This window comes from Pygoscelis adeliae, unplaced genomic scaffold (genome assembly GCF_000699105.1).
Source record: "Pygoscelis adeliae isolate BGI_AS28 unplaced genomic scaffold, ASM69910v1 Scaffold282, whole genome shotgun sequence".
Lineage (NCBI taxonomy): Eukaryota > Metazoa > Chordata > Aves > Sphenisciformes > Spheniscidae > Pygoscelis > Pygoscelis adeliae.
Genome location: NW_008824352.1, coordinates 2,144,894 through 2,152,119, shown reverse-complemented (window position 1 = coordinate 2,152,119; position 7,226 = coordinate 2,144,894).

Genomic DNA, 7,226 nt, shown 5'->3' with positions numbered 1-7,226 from the left:
GGGGGGATCTTTTAGATTAAATCACAGGCAAGCTTTCTCCACAATAGAAATCCAACAGCATACCAAGGTTTCCAAGTCAGTCACTGCTGACCTGTCCAAAGAAAAGCTGAAGTGTAATTTACAGGATTACTGTAAAATAAGCTTCGGTTTCATCTGAGGCTGCAATAAGCAAAGCTACAACTGCTGTGGAGTTTTAGTTGGTGCATAAAGCTTCATTCTAGAGCTGTGTGAGCAGTGGGCAGCATCTCCTACTTAAAGGATCATAAAGAACTGAACATAAGTATGCTGGAAAAAGAAAGTAACACTCTAATCTATCAACGGGTAGGGACAAAGTCCATCCCTTCCAATTACATTAATGTCAATATGGCCACTGCTTTTGATCGAATAAAGATTTCTCCTGTTACACAGGCTTAGCTTACCCATTGTCTACCAAAAACCATTCAATGTTGAGCCATGCTCCCGTTAACTTCTTCCTCAAATTAGAGCATTGCCCTGATTGAAATGAGCTTGTATCACTGCCAGCTGTAATACAACCATACAAGGTACCTGAAAAAAGGACAAAATGAGGCTCCAAAATTATAAAGACAAATGTAGCGAAGATAAAATGATTGGATGTTTTTACTGCAATTAATTGAGCGCTAGCAAACTTCAGGCTTTCCTGCTCTAAACAAAGGTGGTGTAAGGAGGTCAGCACTACCGTGACCTGTACCCAATGGATTAATCTCTTCGCCTACGCTTGCACAATAGATGTGTAGAGAAGATGTTCCCCTCAATTTCAAAAACAAAGCTCAGCACACATACACACAAAAATTACATGCAAGTTTACCTAGACCCCTGATTAAGTCTAACACCCTTTCTTCCCTGCTTCCTCCCTCTCCCAGCATGGCAGCCAACTATCACCTAGCAGTCTGAGAGATGTTCTGAGGTGTCATGGGCTATTCTCAGTGCGAGGCATCACATCTTGCTCCTGAGCAGCAATGACAGCTGTAAACAAAACACCTATGAAAAAGACTACTGAAGGTGCAGACCCATGTCCTAAATGGAAATAAAACATTTCTGTTTGGCCAGACTCCCAGGCAAAGGTAGTACTGTGCAGGTTACACTCTTAACCAGCATTTTCATGCCCAAGGAGCAAAATAATTTCTTAAACCTCTCCATGAAGAGCTTGGTGAATAGCCATTCTTCAAAATGACAGCACAGAGCCAGCATGGATTTTTTCTTCTTCAACACACTAGCATTGAGCAGAATCTCACAGCCACAAAGGCAGCAATAAAAGGGGAAGAGGTAAAAGAGCAAGGCTTAGGCAACCATCACACAGACTATCACCGTCTTCACCACAATGCACAATGGCTTCAAACCATGGTGGAGCTGCTGAGCAACAGCATGGGAGCACCGTAAACATCAGTTATCCAGGAGAACAAAGGGATGGGAGAGCCTTGGCAAAATAAAACTTTAAGTAGCAGAAATCATGCAAATGAGTCTGGAATGGGATGTTGGGGAGAGAACCGTTGGCAATCCTGTCACCTGCTGAGTTTCCTGAGCTGGGAAATCAAGAACAACAAAATGCCAGGAGAAGGCAGCATGCTGCTTTCAGTCTGCTCATCTAGATCCAGACTGGATGTTTTGTCCCCTTAGTGCAGGAACGTCACCATTTACACAATTCGCCCAGAGATAATCAAGAGCTGGCTTTAACATAACATGAATTAATCCGAGGATCCTAATGCATGCTACATCCAGCAAAAAGGGTTATTTTCCCATAAACCTCAAGTGTACTGATGTCCAATTTGCATGAACAGGAGGTTGCAGAAACACTCCCTCTCACATGAATTTTTCAGCCTGGGCTCTAACTCGCTGACATCAACGAAGAGTAACTTTTTGACTTTGCCAGGCATAGAACTGGGTTATCAGGGGATCCCAAGCAGATCTGTAACAAAAGCATCGGCTTGAATATTGACATTTCCACTCTTTTATCTGTAGGCATGATAAAGAAAGAAATACCTCTTTCAAGAAAAAGCTCTGGTCAAGCATAACTACCAAGTCAGCTATATTTCAATACAAACAGTAAGGTAAATCATTACGCAGTGGTTATGCTGTATTGAAGTACACATTGGCATTATTTCATACCAGGTTTTAGGCTTTGCAATTCAATTCTATTCAATTCTATTTTTTTATCTGGCAACGCTTTTCAGCTTAGTATAATGCAAAATACAGTTAACTGGTACAATCTTGGGAGTTTGGGCTGAATGCCATTTGTTGGCCCTACAGCAACTGGAGCCAATAAAACGGGGCTTATTTGCAGGAGGAAACTACCTGAACAATCGTTTTCAAAGGAAGACAGCAAACTCCTGGAGAAGTGGGAAACATTCCTGTGGAAAAGAGAAAGCCACACCTGTAAGCTTCAGGTATTTCCTTATGATGAAACCTGGTCTTGGGGACAAGACATACTTACGCAGCGTTTTTCTCAGTTCTTGCTGCCAGAAATAGGTGATGTGTTTGAAGCATACACAAAGCTAAGTCTCTGTAGAGACCACCATTTCACAACAACCTGATCTTTTCTGTTTATTAGCAGAGGCTGGACCTAAATTTTTCAATACTATACACAAAGACTTATATAATTTGAGCTAGAAGAATTCTGCCATAATTGACAAGAATAGGTGCGGCCAAATGTTTTCTCATGCAGTTCAGAGATATCACAGGCAGCATCTTCTCAAAACATAACGAAAGATGACACTTCATCAGACAACATAGATGTGCCAGGCAATAAATCTTGCAGCAGAAGGCTCCTTCCTATTTTAATTCTAGCCGTCACCGATGGAGAGATACAATTGTCTTTCTCAAGACAGACACAGGAGAGGTGAAACCAAAGCAAACACCTCAAACAACTGAAAAAACACTGAAATGCTCAGGTTTCATTTAAATCCTGGTGTACTCATTCTAGTCTAATAAAAATAGCCCACCCCACTGTTTGCACAATTCCTGAGATCAGTAGATACTATCCTGCAGCTGCCGGCACTATTCAGAACAGCAAGGAGGCTTGTTTCAGTGGGGCACATCCATCTGTTTCCCTCTCCCCTTTTAATAGATGCATCATTTCAGCCGCAAGTATGGAACAGGTTGGAGATCTCCCCGCGCTGTGACTTGCGTATCTATGCACTGCTGACCACGAAAAGGTGTCCCCACAGCTTTGGTATTTTGTACTATTCTAGGATCTTTCATCTAAACGTTAGCAAACAAAGCTCTTTTGCAGTACTCCACGGGAATGGTTTTTATTTGGCATCTGACTATTGTTGCTGTCAGGGCATGAAGAAAGGGCTCTCATGTATGTAGCAGCATAGACCAGCATGGACTACAAAAAAATCTGTCTAAAAACAGGGTAAACACTTGGTCACTTAGTCCATGCCGAGTTCTGTGTTTTACTGGTTACAGCACCAGATTTATCCTACCTAGCTACCTAGTTTAAAGTTATGGATATGTTACTGCTGTGTGCATTGGTCTTGAGGTAGGAAGTTTCAGCTTTCCATCCACAGCCACAAAATTAGGCACTTACAAAGTGCAAAATAAGATCTCAATGCCTTGTCCCCAGGTTCTCCAGCTCGTAAGGAAAAATTAAGCAGTGGCAGCAGTAAGAGTCAGTCACAAGAGTTTAAAATGTTACCTCTTAAAAAGCAGATTCAGATATATTATCTAGTAAAATCTAGTTGTGTATCAGTGGCCACTTTTCCTTCAGAAGAAATGCTCCAAGGCTTCTTCAGTGCTAGCAGCTCAGAGCTCACAAATAACCCTTTGACAAGAAGCCAGCATGCATTCAGCAAGGATATACGGCCTACCAGGATCAGGACTCAAACCAGCTTGCTTCTCCTTCTTGTTCTTCCACAGCTCCCTGCGTGCCTGTGGGTAAATCACTCAATCTTCCCGTGCCTAAATTCTACATTTGTATAAGAGGGATAATCACTCTTCGCTACTACAGAGGGCCATTGTCAGGCTACATTTACTAGTGATTGACAGGAGCCTAGGTACTACAGACAAGCACCACAAAGAATCACCCCTCTGCCCCAAATGCTTTATGAAAAACAAATGTTCCTTAAAAAGCAGGTTTCAGATTCAGTTCCCTAGTAGTTATCACAAAGAACAGCAATTTAACGAAGACTCTACAAATGTAAAAAACCCAACACAATTTGACAATGTCCTTTCAACCTGACATTCAAAAAAAACTACATGCACAATTACATATGGTAAAGATAATGACAAAACAAGAGAACAAAAAAGGTGGGCAATATTGTTCCTTCTAGCTTAAAAAAAAAATTATAGCGCAGTCAGTTTGCCAGTTTAATAGGTGATGTGACAGGTCCTTAGTTCATCTTGGGACAATTTGAGAACAGAGTGATTAGCAGTGTATGATGACAGTGATCACTAGCTGGTTCCTGGACAGCTGATAAGTTATTAAGCTAAACAATGCATCACTATTATGAGCAAGTCAGTGCACTAACTGTAATTTCCTTGAAAGCTGAGCGGAGCATGATTATACTTGTCCACTCAGACTCCCTGCTGGCAGCTCAGTATTCTGCTATTGTTCTGAGCTCTAGAGTCTTCCCAGTGCCCAGGATACAGCCGCATGAAAATGTATTCTTCATATTCAGCCTTCGTTGTGGCAGCTGTCATCTGAAGGATACTGGGAAGAGAGACATTCTCTATCCTGAAGCACAGCTATTAGAGCCCCTAAAAACATGTGGTTTTGTTTGTCAGCACGAGCTACCTCTCGTTTCTGGCTGAGGCAATTTCCATTTCAAGAGTGCTCTGACTTTGGAATGACACATATATACCTACATATATATTACACACATACATACATACATATGTGTGTTTTTGTGTATTAAAAAACCACACATACAAGTCCATTTCTGGTTGTTTTCTTTATGACTCTCAGGAATACTGCTGTTATTACTGGAAGCTCGAACGGACATCTTTCAACTCATATTTCTCTCTAAAGGTATAAGCAAAGACAACAGATCACACCTCCACTAAGGAACCCAGAAAAACTACAAACAGAAAAGGCAAAAGAAAAAGGCAGCAGCCGGATGACAAGGATTTCAAGTGGCTCGTACAAACACAGATTGGAAACATGGCCTTCATCTGTCCTACAGAAAAGAGGCAGTTCTAGTGGTGGAGACGATGCAGGACCTGCAAAAAACACAGTCAGGTCCTACTGCAGACCTGCTTTGTGAGATGGACAAGCCACTCGCACTCCTACGTGCCTCAGTTTCTTCCTCTGCAAAGACAGTCAGCAGCATCTCCCCACCTCCCAGAGGCGCAGCCGGTACGCAGTGATCCGGGTGATCCCCGGAGCACACAGGGCCCGGTGACTGCCAGGGTTACTGCTGCACAGCAGGGCAGTGCAGGGGCCTGATGCTGCACTGCTGGAGAAACGGAGTAAAGCAAGTCCCTAACCCACATGGTTATGTGGAGAGAGAAGAACAGGGAGACCCCCATTTTGATTCCCTGAACTAATTCTCAGAAATATATCTTCACTCGTGTCTGCATGATCAGTCACACTAAGGCTCCCCTCCCTTTGGTGCATTTTCACCATGCTCTCGTCCTGAATGTTATCGGCTAGTCCGTCCAGGAGGCCAAATTTTTAAAACCCCTAAGTGTCTTCCCCTCCAACAGCAACTGACATTTCAGCGTGTAAGCCCCATTGGCTTCCAATGAGCCTTGGGGTGCCAAGTGCTTAAGTCGTTTTTTTTCAAATGGGACTTAGGTGATTCTGAAAATATTATCATGTACCTCACATTAGATTTGATATAAAGTGAACATTAAGTGGGAAGAAAACCTGACACTGAGAACATTTGACAAGTGCTTAAAAGGTAGGTTCTAATTCATTTTAAACTTTGTTTTATATAAGACTCATTTAAGGAGCACCATGAAATTGTTTCATTGTCCTTTTCTCTGTGCTGATCCTGCAAGGAATATATAATCAGTAATATGTTTAAACAAGCCAAGGAAAAAGTACCACTCTATTTGGAATCCAGGAGCTGTTCTATTCCTGTCACTGAGTTTTTTCAAACCCAAGTAAAAGGGAAAAACCGTTACTGTTGGAATTAAAAAGACAAAATGAGCAAATGTAATATTCAAAACATTATACTAGTAATACACATAGGATACGCCTGCCCTATAGTTTTGAAAAAAGGTTAACGCCATTGCTATTCGCACCTTTACAAATAAATTATTTCTATCCCTACAACAAGATCCAATCATCTGACCATTCTCCTGGGCGGTAAAGAAAGGTTAAGAAGTCAATAATTTCTACTCCAACCCCAAAATTAACCATCCCGTAGCTGTACTACTGTAACTGTCTGTGAGCCTGTGCCATAAATATAACCAAAATGATTTGGCTTCAAAGGTGTGGGTTTTCTTTTTTTTTTTCCCCCTGAACTTGGATCACACTCAGCAAGTTAACAGCAACTTCCACAACACTGGAGGTGGGAACTGTTGACTCGGGGCCAGGAATTTCATCAACTGCTTTGCTATGATCCTCCAACTACACCCTCAGTTATCCAGCCAATGGAGACTGCACCTAAAGATTGAGCCATTAACTGTTCTAAGTACTGCGGCCATCTACAAATCTGTAAGAAAAATGCATGGTTATGTTCCAGTCAGTGGGAAAGCAAAAGGAGACAAACAGCAATAACGTGCCATGGAAGGCTATCAAACATGGATTAACAGCCGAGGATGCATCCGTTTAAAGCCTCAGTGATACACTATAAACATAGAAGAAAATTAATTTAAAGCATATGCTCATGCATCTCAAAAGGACACAAATCTTGCATGAAGCATTTTACACATATGTGCACGTAACTGTTTATAATTTCTGACTTTTTTCCTGTTTTTTTCCCACCAATAATTAGGTCATTATCACCTTTACAATGAAATATCCATTCAAAATACACTGCTTCACAAAATCATTAAAAGCTAATAGATAACCATATTGTTTGGGGACTATTTCATATTTAAATCATTGCCCAAGATTACAATTCAACCACCATCTGAATGAACAAAGCCATTCAAACGGGTACAGGACACACAAAGTCCTTTTACTTTAGTCATTCCAGGCTGATTTCACACTCCTGTGCAAACGAAAAGTATTTCTGGCCTGTCACAGCATAAGAGCTACCAGGGGATAGCTCAGTGGTTCGGCGCAAACCCTTCCCTTAGAAACTTTTATCCTTCCT